This window comes from Ammospiza caudacuta, chromosome 4 (assembly GCF_027887145.1).
Source record: "Ammospiza caudacuta isolate bAmmCau1 chromosome 4, bAmmCau1.pri, whole genome shotgun sequence".
Lineage (NCBI taxonomy): Eukaryota > Metazoa > Chordata > Aves > Passeriformes > Passerellidae > Ammospiza > Ammospiza caudacuta.
Genome location: NC_080596.1, coordinates 30,058,379 through 30,071,074, shown reverse-complemented (window position 1 = coordinate 30,071,074; position 12,696 = coordinate 30,058,379). Strand labels below are relative to the sequence as shown.

Genomic DNA, 12,696 nt, shown 5'->3' with positions numbered 1-12,696 from the left:
AATGCTGCAATGTGCAACTATGAAAAAATATAAAGACAGAGAACAGAATTTTATAGAAAAAACAAGAATAGATAAAGGCTCAGAATAAAGAATATCCTAAAGAAAATGGGTTATTCTTTGGCTCCAGTTATGTCAAGGATATATACACAGTATGGTGGCCCTTCCCATTGAGGGAAGGTCCAGCCTTGCAGAGGAATCCCTTCCCACCCCAAAACAGCCACTCAAGAAAGGAACCCAGTCCCAGGAGACTGTCCAGATGCTCCAAACCTGTTGAATGCTTTCATACCAATGTCCAGTGCAGGCCGTTTTCAGAAAATAGAGCCACTGTCACCATTAAAAATTAAAGCAAACCAGCCTGGAGCAGAATTTACATTCCTCAAAAGACAGTAAATCCTCAAGACAAGAGACCACCAGACCATCCCATCAGCGTGTCACCAACCCACCAATGTTTTCAAAATCCAGGGGAGCCAGACAAAACCTATCAGCCTGTAACACAAACAATCCCTCAGAAGTATATGTTAGGCTCAGATTGGAGCTGTAAATCTTTCTGAGGAGATTTTCACACACTCTCAGAGACCTAATGCCATCCTCTGTCGTGATAAAATGGAATTTCCAATGCTTAGGAGTGCACAAGCTGGCAAGTGGGAAACTACCACTAGCTGAGCTTAATATCTTAGAGGGAAAATGACTTTTAGGGCACTTATTAGATGAGAACACTGAGCTGGAAGCTGCTGATGGGCATTGACGGTGTAAGCCTCCAATGGCATATTTATAAAGTAGTTCAACAGAGGATATATCTTTCAAAACATATAAATTAAAGCCTGGTGTAACTTTCACCTAAATCTATACATAACATCTGTTAAATGGATTCAAGACTGCCACTACATTACATAAACTCTTGTAAAGCTGTGGTGAATCACACAGCTATATCCTACTATTCTGCTTCACATCACTGGGGAGAAAGAAATAAAGAATGTAGATTGCTGTGATTTTTTCCTAAGTGCTATCAGCTAACATAAAGACAACTCTTCCCCAATAGAGCAGAGTTTTCCAAAGTTAATTCTCTCAAGACCCCTGGTTTAAAAGCAGAGAATATTGAATCAGTTCAATAACTGATGTTATCGAACAGGAGGAAAAATTGTAGTGTCCCACACATGTTGGTATCTCCAAAACCCTGGAAATTGTGTAGGATTCATTCAGGAGCTACATAATTACACTTTTCAGCAAGATGCAATCATTGCTGGTGGTAACCAACAACATGGAATTACAAGTGGAATATGATAGCCATTGTCAATTGTGTTGGACAAGGTTACAATTCCCTTACTTACAGGACAAAGTTCTCATCTCCCCAGATGACAAAAAAAAAAAAATCTCACATTGGACAGGGCACATTTCAAGCCCTGTTACTTTTCACCAAGCACTTAGAAATGTCAAGCTAGAGCAATTTCATTTGGCTTAGCATTGGTAAAAATTTATCAAATCCCTGGTTTGCAAAACACAAAAAGAAGTGTTGCTAATTCATTCAAGGTAGGTGTTACTGAACCTAAAATCCACAGATTGTGACAGCTTTTCTCTCCCAAAACCATCAAATGCCGTGGAGCACACACGTATATTAAGATCTTGATAGCTATCACATGGAAATTAATGTTTCTGGCTACATTTAGTATATTGTGAAATATTTGCCTGTGTTTTTATTGTGCACAACAACAACAACTCCAACTGTGCCTCTTCTACATTCCTTTATAATCGTTTTATATGCTCAGTGGGGGACCAGAAAAAGAATTTAGTTAATCATTAAGCTTTTTCTTTCTAAAAGCAAGCCATGCTGACTGTCCCAATTAATCAACGTCTCAGGAAGTTGCAAAGAAAATTTAATGCACTGTTTCTGTTTCAGAATCCTTTATTTAAAACACCAGCCTTCTGGTTTTCAAATGAAGAAATACACACACAGATACTTGCTGGAACCATAATAAAATTGATTTTGGAGTGGTGGTGAAAGGTATATTTCAGCCTACTAAGAACAACTCTTTCATTCCAATGCAACTTTCTGAAATGAAAATTTAAAAAAAAATATATATATGAGTAAACTGAATATCTTATCAGGAGATTGCCACCTAAACATGATTAAGTATTTATGAACCACTGAATTTCACACCCTTCCATGTGCAGGTGAAGTTGGAGCCTCAGAAAGGTGGACCTGTCACCACCAACCTGCTCTCTAGCATTCCAGAAGGATTTCCTGGTTGCTATTCCCAGTATAAACAGAAACCTGCATCTGCTATGGGATCTACTACTGAAATTCAGCCAAATCCCAAATATAGTGGCTTACTTTAAGCAAGGCACACAGGTCCCTGTGTGGACATCAAGTCCCTACATAAGTCAGACAAAACAGCCAATTTTTGTCTTTTTAAAACTATGCCACAACAGAAAGCCTCTAAATTAATACTCAATTATTTGTAATTATATGAGAAGGGAGCAGTGTATTTGTTTACAAATTGCATTCTGGAGTTTGACTTCTCAGCCCAGGCTCCCACAAAACTGCTCCCCATCAAGCTGCCCTGCAGCAAAATTTATCCCCAGTTCTTGTCCTTGGAGCACTGTGCTACCACCATTGCCTTCTATTCCTTTTCACAGAGCTCCAGCCATGTAAAGTGCCCAACTATAGGCTGCACAATGTCTTGGTTTCTTTATTTCCTTGGCAAGGGCCAAGCTTTTTGTTAGATGTTTAGTGTTTACCCCGTGTCACTTTCAATGTAGATTTTAATCCCCACAAATAGGCGGTCCTTCTCGTGTACTCAGGGCCTTATTTTCTGCTTGGTTCTACCAATGTAAATTAAGAGCAATTTAACTAAATAAAAGAGTTACAGCAAAGGAAAATTAGCATAACTCAAAGGAAAGCCAGTCCACTGTTTAGTAATAATTTCTTTCATATATTCCAGATTCTCATGCTCATACATCCATTAGAGAGCCAAAGCTGTAATAACAATGTTATATTTTCACAGGGAAAAAAAAAAATGTAGCATTTTCTCACTCACACAAAGGGGCTTTTTTTTTTTTTTAAGAAAAGGGAATGTAGCTGGACTGCATTTATTTTTCTATTGGTATAGTGGTAGCCACAATTAATAATCATAATATTAGGGTGTGTTTTTAGAAGAGACTGGTTGCACATGTGAGACCTCATGGCATCAGAAAAGCACACTCATTTTTATGGCACTAAATGTCAGAAGGTAAGACTGTCTCCCTCCATGAGTTCTGAGCAGTTTGACTGTTGTAAATTGTATTTCCATGGGTGTTTTAAAAACAGATACACGTGGGATGATCAAGGAAGGACAAAAAGAATACCTACAAGACAAAAGACCAAATTAGCCCTGATTTGGATGAAGCTAAGTTACACCATTAGGAGTATGACTTTGCAATTAGATTTTTAATATCCTAGTTTTTATGAAAAACAACTGTGATATTTCAAATTAATGACTGCAAATTGAAAAAAAATATATCCAAAATTAAATTTATTTGCCCTAGTGTGAAGTCTCATGTACCATTTTTCTTCCATGCTCACTGGGAAGAACACCTTGGAGATTTCCAGCTACACTACCACCATAATTCACAAGGCCAGGATCTTAGGGCCCTCTAAAGAAATTGCTTTAAATAGGGAAATCTCTAAAGATTTTGCTTTAAATAGGGAAAAAAGGCCTTGCTTCTCCTCCCTTCTCCTCAGCCTTGCCCTGATGGATGGTGCTGCTCATGGGTGGAACAGCTCTGACAGACTTGGAACAGCCACCACGTCTGGTGGCAGTGATTTATTCCTGCAAGCAGCTTCAAAATTCACACATGACATCTCCAGATAGCAGTGACCAGTTAATTTCTAGAACAATAAATAACAAATGCTAAGAAGAAGAACTGGGCTTTGCCCAGATTTAGAGTCTGTGGGACTTGCTATTCCTTAACACATTCCTGTCCTGTGGTGAGGCCTGGCTTCCACCAGGCAGAGCTGGGCACCTCCTTCTTGGAGGTCATTTATTTGTACATGGGTGTCTTCAGTATATACACCTCATGTTTACACACAGATATCATAAAGCATAGCAATAAATAAATTATCACAGTGATAAATCCCCTGGGGGTCCAGGAGACACAAAGGGGCCTGTGAGAGCAGTGCTGGTTGTGAGCAGAGGCAGCCACACACTTCCAAGGCCTCTCAGTCCAATTTTTAGAAGCTACTCCAGGCAGTGGATGGGGATTTTTCTATTAGCAGATAAGAACTGAAGGTTGGACAGCAGGACATAAATCCCTGAAGATCCATTATTGTTCATTTGTTACAGAAACCTAAAAGGAGGGCTTAGCTCCAGCCTCTGGCATCCTACTGAGGAGTATTGAATTCACTCAACTCCTTTCCTAGGCTGTAAAATGTATCCAAATAAACACATCATACAATGCAGTTGTCTTCCTCCCCTCTTACCCGTCCCTCACACACAAACTCAAAACAGTGCTGAGGAGAAAGAATTAAAAAAAAAACAACAAACCAACACAATAAGAGACACCTTTATCAGCCTCAGCCATCTGTGTTCCTTTAGTCTGATCCAAGCGTTTTGGCAGCTTGCTCCTACCCCATATCATCCTGCCCTGCAAGAAAAAGTCCCCTCCCTCTTCCTCCCTCTCTGCTGCCGCAGGCCAGGCAATGCTCTGAGTTTTTTAATTCCAGGACTTGAAATAACAAGGTATTGGTCCATATGTTTAATTACAATCTCAACACAAACACTTAACCTCGTTGAAGGAACTGCAACCCCACTTGGTAGCTTGGCCCAAAAAACAAACAGATGTCAAAAAACCCTGCACAACTTTCAGTGCTGACCATAGGAATTATCTGGAGTTTAGAAATGTATAGGTAGAAATAAAACAGGCTAATTCCTGAAAAGTTTAAAATGCAGGAGCTAAGGGCACTGCTAAAGGAAGAAAACAGTGGTAAGAAATTCACCACCACCATAAATTAGTTTCCCAACAATCTGACATGACCCTACTGGGGTTAAAAATCTGGATTTTCATTAATGCGCTCACTGGAATCATAAAGGCTCAAATTCTTTCCTCAAAGCAAGCAGGCATAAAAACATTTATAAGGCAACTTTCAAAGGCACTAGAATCATGCTCAGGAAAAAAAAAAAGTCATTTAAATACACTCAGAACTGCAGGTCTCAAAAGATTAGGAGTACAATCAACTACTGAGTTTGCCTTCTGTTTCTAAACAGCTTTGTAATAGCAACATGTCTTCAATATTTCAGGAAGCATGACACTTTGATAGATTAAAAAGAAATGCTGTATTGAAAAGAATAAAGAATGAAAATGGGGAAAACACCAGGAACCTTGAAGTGTAATATTATAGAATAAAACCCCTATGGAAAATTCAAGCTTTAAACACATTTACTACAGATGTGCAGCACAGCTCTGGCATCTTATTTATTCCTCTGAACTACTTCAGGAGAATTCTCTTAATTTATCAAAAATTATCCAGAAAGGAGTTGACATGAAAACCACTCAGCCCAGCTCTCTCCAAGGAACAATTTCTCCCCTAATACACTTGGAGGGAAATAGAATCACTTATTTCCCCATGCACAGTGCCCATGGCAAACATACCCCTCCAGCTTAAAGTAGTGTTTTCTGTCCTAATGTACATAGTGTCCTGGGATGGGAATTTGGAGTTTTTTCCTCTCCCCAAATGCTTCAGGATGCTGCAGATCAAGTTCTTGTTTTGAAAGCCAATTAGCACTGAATTACACAGAGCCACACAATCTAGTGTTGGATGCTACTTCAATTAATTTGGTACAAGTAGGATATAAATTCTGTTCTTAGCCTAGCAAGAGGACTACACATCTGAGTAGGTGAAACATCATATACATGTTCTTGGAACTAATAGTCTTCTCCTAGATTGGCCCAAAGAACAAACTGATGTCAAAAAACCCACAAAACTTTCAGTGCTGAAAAGTGTGGGTTATTATAAAACTACATGTTTGCCTTAAAACCCAAAGAGGACTAGGTATGGAGCACTTTGTCTAAAGCAGAAATAAGAAAAGGTTTTAACCAAGAAAACATCTTGAAAAGGCTTCAGAAGCATTAAAATTCAAACAAACTACCTCCAGAGAAATCCTTGAGGAAAAAAATTACATGATTTTATAACCAAAACTAACACTCATTGGCATAACTCATTGGGTTGAAAGGAGTCTTTTGTTTATTTCTGCTTAAGCAGCAGATGACAACCTTGCACGGGCAGCAGTATCAGGGCAGAGTTATGGCCTAGCCCAGAGCAGCTCCACAGGTGACACGTGGCAGAAAGGCCCTGGCAGGATGGCACAGCCTGCTCCCAAAGGTAGGACACACCAGGAGAGAGCACAGGAATGAGCTGTGAGCTCCAAAAGCAGCTGCTGTCCTAACCCAGCTCATAAATCCCCTCTTGCTTCCCATCAGCAACAGAGACAGCCAAGCTCTGTGCTCTTAAGATGCCCCATAAAAGAGAGATCCAACTGAGGGCCTGGAAAGGAGTCAGAAGTAACTTGTAAAACACAAAGGCTCCAGCCCATCCATTTTATCAGCGCCATTCATAAACAATTTAATAAGAAGGAGATGACATGAGGGCTGGAGCACCTCTTGTGTCAGGTCAGGCTGACAGAGCTGGGTTGTTCAGCCTGGAGAAGAGCCCAGGGAGACTTCAGAGCACCTAACGGGTCTACAAGAGAGCTGGAGAGGGACTATTCACAAGGCTCAATATATGGCACATCACATACCTATTCCCATTCATTTCACTTAAACATCCATGAGGAAAACCCTGTCTTCATGTTTCAGCTCTATTAGAGAATCCAAACCAGCTTCACAGGGCTCTTGGGAGTCATAATATCCTCACTGGGGCACTGCAGGGAACCCAAACTTGCCCATGGGATGATGCCACCTTTGGGACAGAGTGAAGAGGACGAGAAGGTAGAAGAGCAAAGACGCTCTTTGGAGAGGAGCATCTGCAACAAGATGCTGTTCTCCAAAAGAAGAAGCATCTTCTTCCACCTGTCTGAGCCTCAGAGCTGCTGAATGCCTTTCTGTCTGTAGCTCTGGATGGCTCCATTAATTGCAGCAGACCCCTTGCACACTTATTTAAGACCAAGATCACTTACTAAGGATGTGTCAACACAAGCCACCTACCATCAGCATGCATGTGTGATGGCTACAGACACGAAATGCTGAGGCAAACTCTTGTTTCCATTACGTTCTGTATAGCTGTTGGCACATAAATTACCACTTCATAACAGGCCCTCTGAAATTCTTTTGCATTAACTAATGCAGCTCGATGTATTTTTACAGTGTGATCATGGCTATCAGTTTCCATCTGTTCTACTGTCCTTTTGGAATGTTTTCCCTGCAAGGAAGTAAACAAAAATAGAGCACTGTAAAAACAAACCTGCCTGACAGTCTAGACTGAGGGTCTAATTAAAAATAAGATTTATTAGAATAGAGAGAAACGTCTCAGTAAAACAAAGACACAGTTTCTCTAACGTAGCTGCTATTATTCTTGGCAAAGCCCAGCAGGCTATAAATTCACTGAAACAAATCAGTATGGCACTGATGCACCATTCTGATCTGCTTTTCCAGGCTTGGGGAACATGTGAGGAAAACTCTTTGTTTCACTTCAATTTCAGCCCCCATAAATTCCTTTTTTTTAAACTGGGACACGAGTGTGCTAGGGCTTGTCTCCACAGAGCAAGAAACCAAACTGAGTTACCAGCAGCGCTGCTCCCCAGTCTAGACACAGTTAAAACAAACTGTACCAGCAGAACTATGTCATACAAGGGCTTGCTTTGATATAAATTAAATGGACACCTTGCTCCTGGAGGGGTGGGGAGTGGCAATTCAAACCTGGAGAGACTCAGAATATGGAAACTTCTGCCAGTCCAAAGGGAATGAGCATCCTTTGGTGAGGTGCAGCCTCAGAGAAACTGCACAAGAACAACAGCAAAGGTCTCAGACACCACCACCAACACAGTCCTGCCCCAGTAAAACACAGGTGAGGGCTGGGGACACCAAAAGGGCAAAGCAGGCTTTGGAGACCAACTCCTGGAGCAAATGGGCAGCCACTCATTGCTTCACCTAACACATGGAAAGAGCACTGCACTCCCTCAGCCCTGGGGATATCATTTTACATGGAAAAGGACTCACTTATTAAAATCTATAGGACCCAAGAAGCATTTGGAGATTTGTATGAAGAAATTAACACTTAGCAAAAATAAGCACATGAAAATTTTGCCCTGTTTTTTTGGCTATAATGTCTAGTGTTTGCACTAGAGACGCATGAAAAATAATATTTTCCATAATAAAGAATGTTGTTTTTAGAAGTCTAGTGATTTTTAACATAAAAATTATTAGGTGACCTCACATGCAAAAATGCCCAAAGGCTGCTAAAATAGCAAAGAAATGAGAAATTCTAGATATTAAGAACATGTAGCAAGGTAGATTCATTAAAGAAATTAGAGAGGATGAAAAAAGGGCCAACTTTGAACCAAAACACACAAATTGGTTTTGAATAGTTTTCTACATAAGGAACATTCATCTCCCACTCTAGTTCAAGAACAGCTTAGAGATCCTTTTTCATATCATGCAAATGACAGCAGTAACTTAAACAATTACACATTTCTTAGAACCGGCAATATCAGTTTTAGGAAGGGAAAAAAAAGTGTCTTTGGAGCTGGGACAAGGCAGCAGATTTTCATTGTTTACTCCAACATTTCATAAGCAGTTTCCTTTTTCAGGCAACAATTGATGTGCCATGTATCATTAAAGAATGAACTAATTTATAAATAGCATGAATACAAGGAGAACCCCATTGTTCTTATTTGTGCTGGTAAATATGAGACATGCCAGATAAGACTTCTCTGAAGTGGGTTTCTAATTCCCTTACTAAATGTAAAGCCTTGCATTAGCCAGCTTGGCTGGAGAAGCAGCACCTTCAGTGCCTGGACCCCTGTTCATCTCTCAGTGGGATGGTGAGGGACACCACAGCCCTGGAGCAGAACCCAGCCCAGGGATGCAGGAGTGACACAGAACCAGCACAGCCACAGGACACAGCCTGGGCTGGGACAAAAATCTCCACATCAGCTCCTCACACCATGCAATCCTAGGTTTAGGGCAATAGCTGCAGTTCATACTGAATCAAGACAAACCCTCCTGCGATTGTCTTTCCAGGAGGCCAGGGCTATTCACCCTGCCTTTCTTCATTAAGGTCCAGATTTTAACCAAGCATTGGCTGAAATGCCCACATCTTACCTGAATAAGGCAGAAACACCTCCCCAGCTTGGAAGTCCAAGATCCCCAACAGTGTCCATCTGTCACAGCTGAGACAGCCACAACACACAGAGCGTCACCATACAATTCCAGAGGGCTTCAGCCCACACAGAGTAACACCACACCACTCCAGAAGGCTGCAGACATCTGCCCTTCCTGTCCCTCAGCCCAGCCTTTTATCCCCTCCTGTTGATGCCCTGCACCTGTGTGCCCTCTGCTCCCTTTGGTGGTTGGGCAGTGCCCTGGGCTCTCGTTACCTTCAATGCTGCTCACCTGCTGCCCACAGCTGTAGCCCATCAGCCACTCCCCATCACCACAAACTCTGTGCCTACAGCAATCATGAATCAAGATGAAGCTACAAATGCAGAGCAGAAGAAAGCCCAGCATCTCAATTCATCCTGCCTGCAAATGAAGACAATCCCCCTCTTCTGAGAGGACACTAACATTCCCAGGTAAAAAGCACCAACAGGACCACTGATCTGCCTCTCCATGTATTTCCATTTTCAAATCAATACTACCACTAAATCTTTCAGTTGAAGTTTTTACACCTTCCTCATGTACACCCCTCTCCTCCCTTCCTTGGGAGCTATGAACCTTTTTGAAGTCTGTGAAAGATGTTGAGGAGTTCACCTCCCAAAATGTTACCCCCTCCCAACTGGCACAGATGATACATAAATCCCTATAAATTGTATACAAAGGGCCTCAACTCCCTTCAAGGAAGCCACCCACTGAAGGGTTAAACCCACAAACTGCAGATCCTGTCTAATTCCTCTTAATCCCTGGTTACACAGCACAGAAGATGAGGTATTGTCCCTGGGTTCCTATTATTGCTGCCAGACACAAAGCAGGGTACACCACAGGCCACCCAAAATATCCCACAGCATGCAGTGCTTGTCTGGGGAGGCAGGGCTGAGGGGAGCCATGAGGTGTACAAGGGATGCCAGCAGGCATCAGCCATTCTATATCAAATATAAAATCATGGTGGTCAAACCCTCAGCCCTGCCCAAAAGGTTAAAAGAGGATTTATGTTGGAAAGCCACGAGAAAGGAGTTTAGCAGTTGCTGTTTTTCCACCAGCAGAAACATTAAAAAAGGTTTGGAATGGCAAACTGAAGGGACCCCTTTAAGACACCTACATTATTCTTTTTCACATGAGATCAAGAGTGATGATTGTATTAACCTAATGATTAATACAACAGGGAGAAAAGCTGAGACTGATCACCAAACACATTCACGCAATATCAAATCATCTGGTCTGTCACTGTAGATTACAAATAGGATAAAAACCCAAAATAAAATTTAAAAACAACCTTTCAGATTCAACAACTACCATCCAAAATTACACCATCTAGCTGTAAAATACACTGGAAGAAGCACTTGAATTTCCTTTAGAATCTCAAATATTTGGTATTTGAAGAAAGCTTTACTTCACTATTTGCATTTTCCTGACACACACCCCACCACCACTTTTCTTTCCATATAGTAACAACAAACACAGAAACATACACAAGATAAAAAGCTAGTGATGAAAACACAAACCACAAATTGTAAACAAACATTTTGCTTCCTAAACTTTTGTTGTTACTTTACTGAAAATAACAGAACAGTTTCAATGCACGTCAGCTGCTCTGGGTTCAGCAAGGATTCCCCACAATCCTGCCACTGCAAAGTTCTGCCCTTGGACACTCTGGTCACAAAGTCCTACAAGGGATGGATGAGAAATATTGAAAAGATACTTTCTTCTTCAGTTAGGGCACTAGGTGGATTTTTTCCATGTATTTGATATTATTTTAGAAGGTAAATAAATTAGTGACAGAATTTAGGAGGGGGAGAATCACACCACTTCCAAGGACAAGGATTAATTCACTTCTCGAGCAAGTGGTTTCATGCAAGCCTGCTCCTCTTTTGTACTGCCAGACAAAGCCGAGTCACTGCTTCAAAACTGTAAATATCTCTATTTCACACCAGGTACCTGTCACCCAGACCCACTGCTGCAGTCTGTATCAGACAAAAGATCCATTAACTTCCTTACTCCTGCTGCTCTCCGTGCCAATCTCACTCAGCGCGTTTAGCACTGGGCAGCTCCCCGTGCTCAGTGGTTCTCTCACATGCCACACTGCAATTAAGATGATTTCTGGCATCAGGGAAGAGAGCATGGCAGGCAATGAAGAATAATCATGTAGATATTGTTAAGACTATCCTATTACTATTTTTCCCTTTTCTTTAACCATACCGAGACACAAAACCCAACACTCTTCATAAGAGAAGAAAGAAAATACACAATACTCATGTTTTTTTTTCCCCACAAAAAAAAAAATCCAAACCAAAACCAACAAACAAAATCAAATAGAAAAAAATATATATGAATATATGAAAAAAAGTTGTGTTGCTTATTCAGCACCCACTGACAGTCAGCTTACACACAGAATGCCACTGTAGCAGTTCTTGTGCTGGACAGCAAAAGCCTCCCAGAGAAATCCCATCAGTTAAGAGGAAGACTGCATATGGTTATGTTTTTGAAAGTTGAAAGCTGATTATAATTTATAATACATTTACAAAGAAGCACAGTAAGCTAATTACATTTGGGAGAAGGCACATTTTAGAGGCTATAAAGATACAACCAGTAATAGGAAATTCTAACTCCCAATTATGCCTCTCAGTGTTCTTTACAGAATAAAACATTTGCTTGTGATTTCAGAAGTGGTTTGCATTCAACAATGTAAAACTGGTTTGAAGTTTCAAGGGTTGTTCTCTTCCCTGCTCAGCAAATACTCATGTTAAATGCTTTTACAACACATAAGAATACTGCAGCCATGGGGTTGGGTCTCCTATGAGTCCTTCCCCAGCCAAGAAACTCTTTGCTCAAACTCAGAGCTGAAGGGTCATGATCCAAATGCCCAATGGCAAAGGCCTGACCCTCAGAACAACTGTCCACCAAGACAAAATGTGACACAATAGTAAGGAAAAAATTATAAAGGTGTCTCTTTTACGAATTGTTAGCAGGGGTACAAAGCCCTACACAACAGGAATATTCTCATAAAAATAGCATGGATTACTTAACCAGCAGCACTGCTAAAACAGGTCTTTTTCCAATACTCTACTGTTGGTCAACACATGACCATCAGTAGCACATTGCACACACAGCAGGATGGGATCACATCTCTGAGATGGAGCAGTGCTCAAAATCCCTGACAATCACTTCAGAGAGGATATGTCACTGCCAGATGGGAGAGCAACATCACACACAGATCATACTTAACCTGCAGAAGAAACAACAAAAGCAGCTATGAAGAGAAAAAAATCCACAGCTGTCAAGTAAGAATTGGAAATACCACTTTTGCTAAGATCAAACCAAAAAAAAACCCCAAACCTGCAAACCACCACAGTA

At 41.0% G+C, this 12,696-nt stretch overlaps 1 protein-coding gene across 1 annotated transcript in view; it reads right to left on the bottom strand.

Moving 5' to 3' along the window:
- FAT4 (FAT atypical cadherin 4) overlaps positions 1 to 12,696 on the bottom strand; it is a 119,439-nt gene that overhangs the window by 100,720 nt on the left and 6,023 nt on the right. The window lies entirely within an intron of this gene.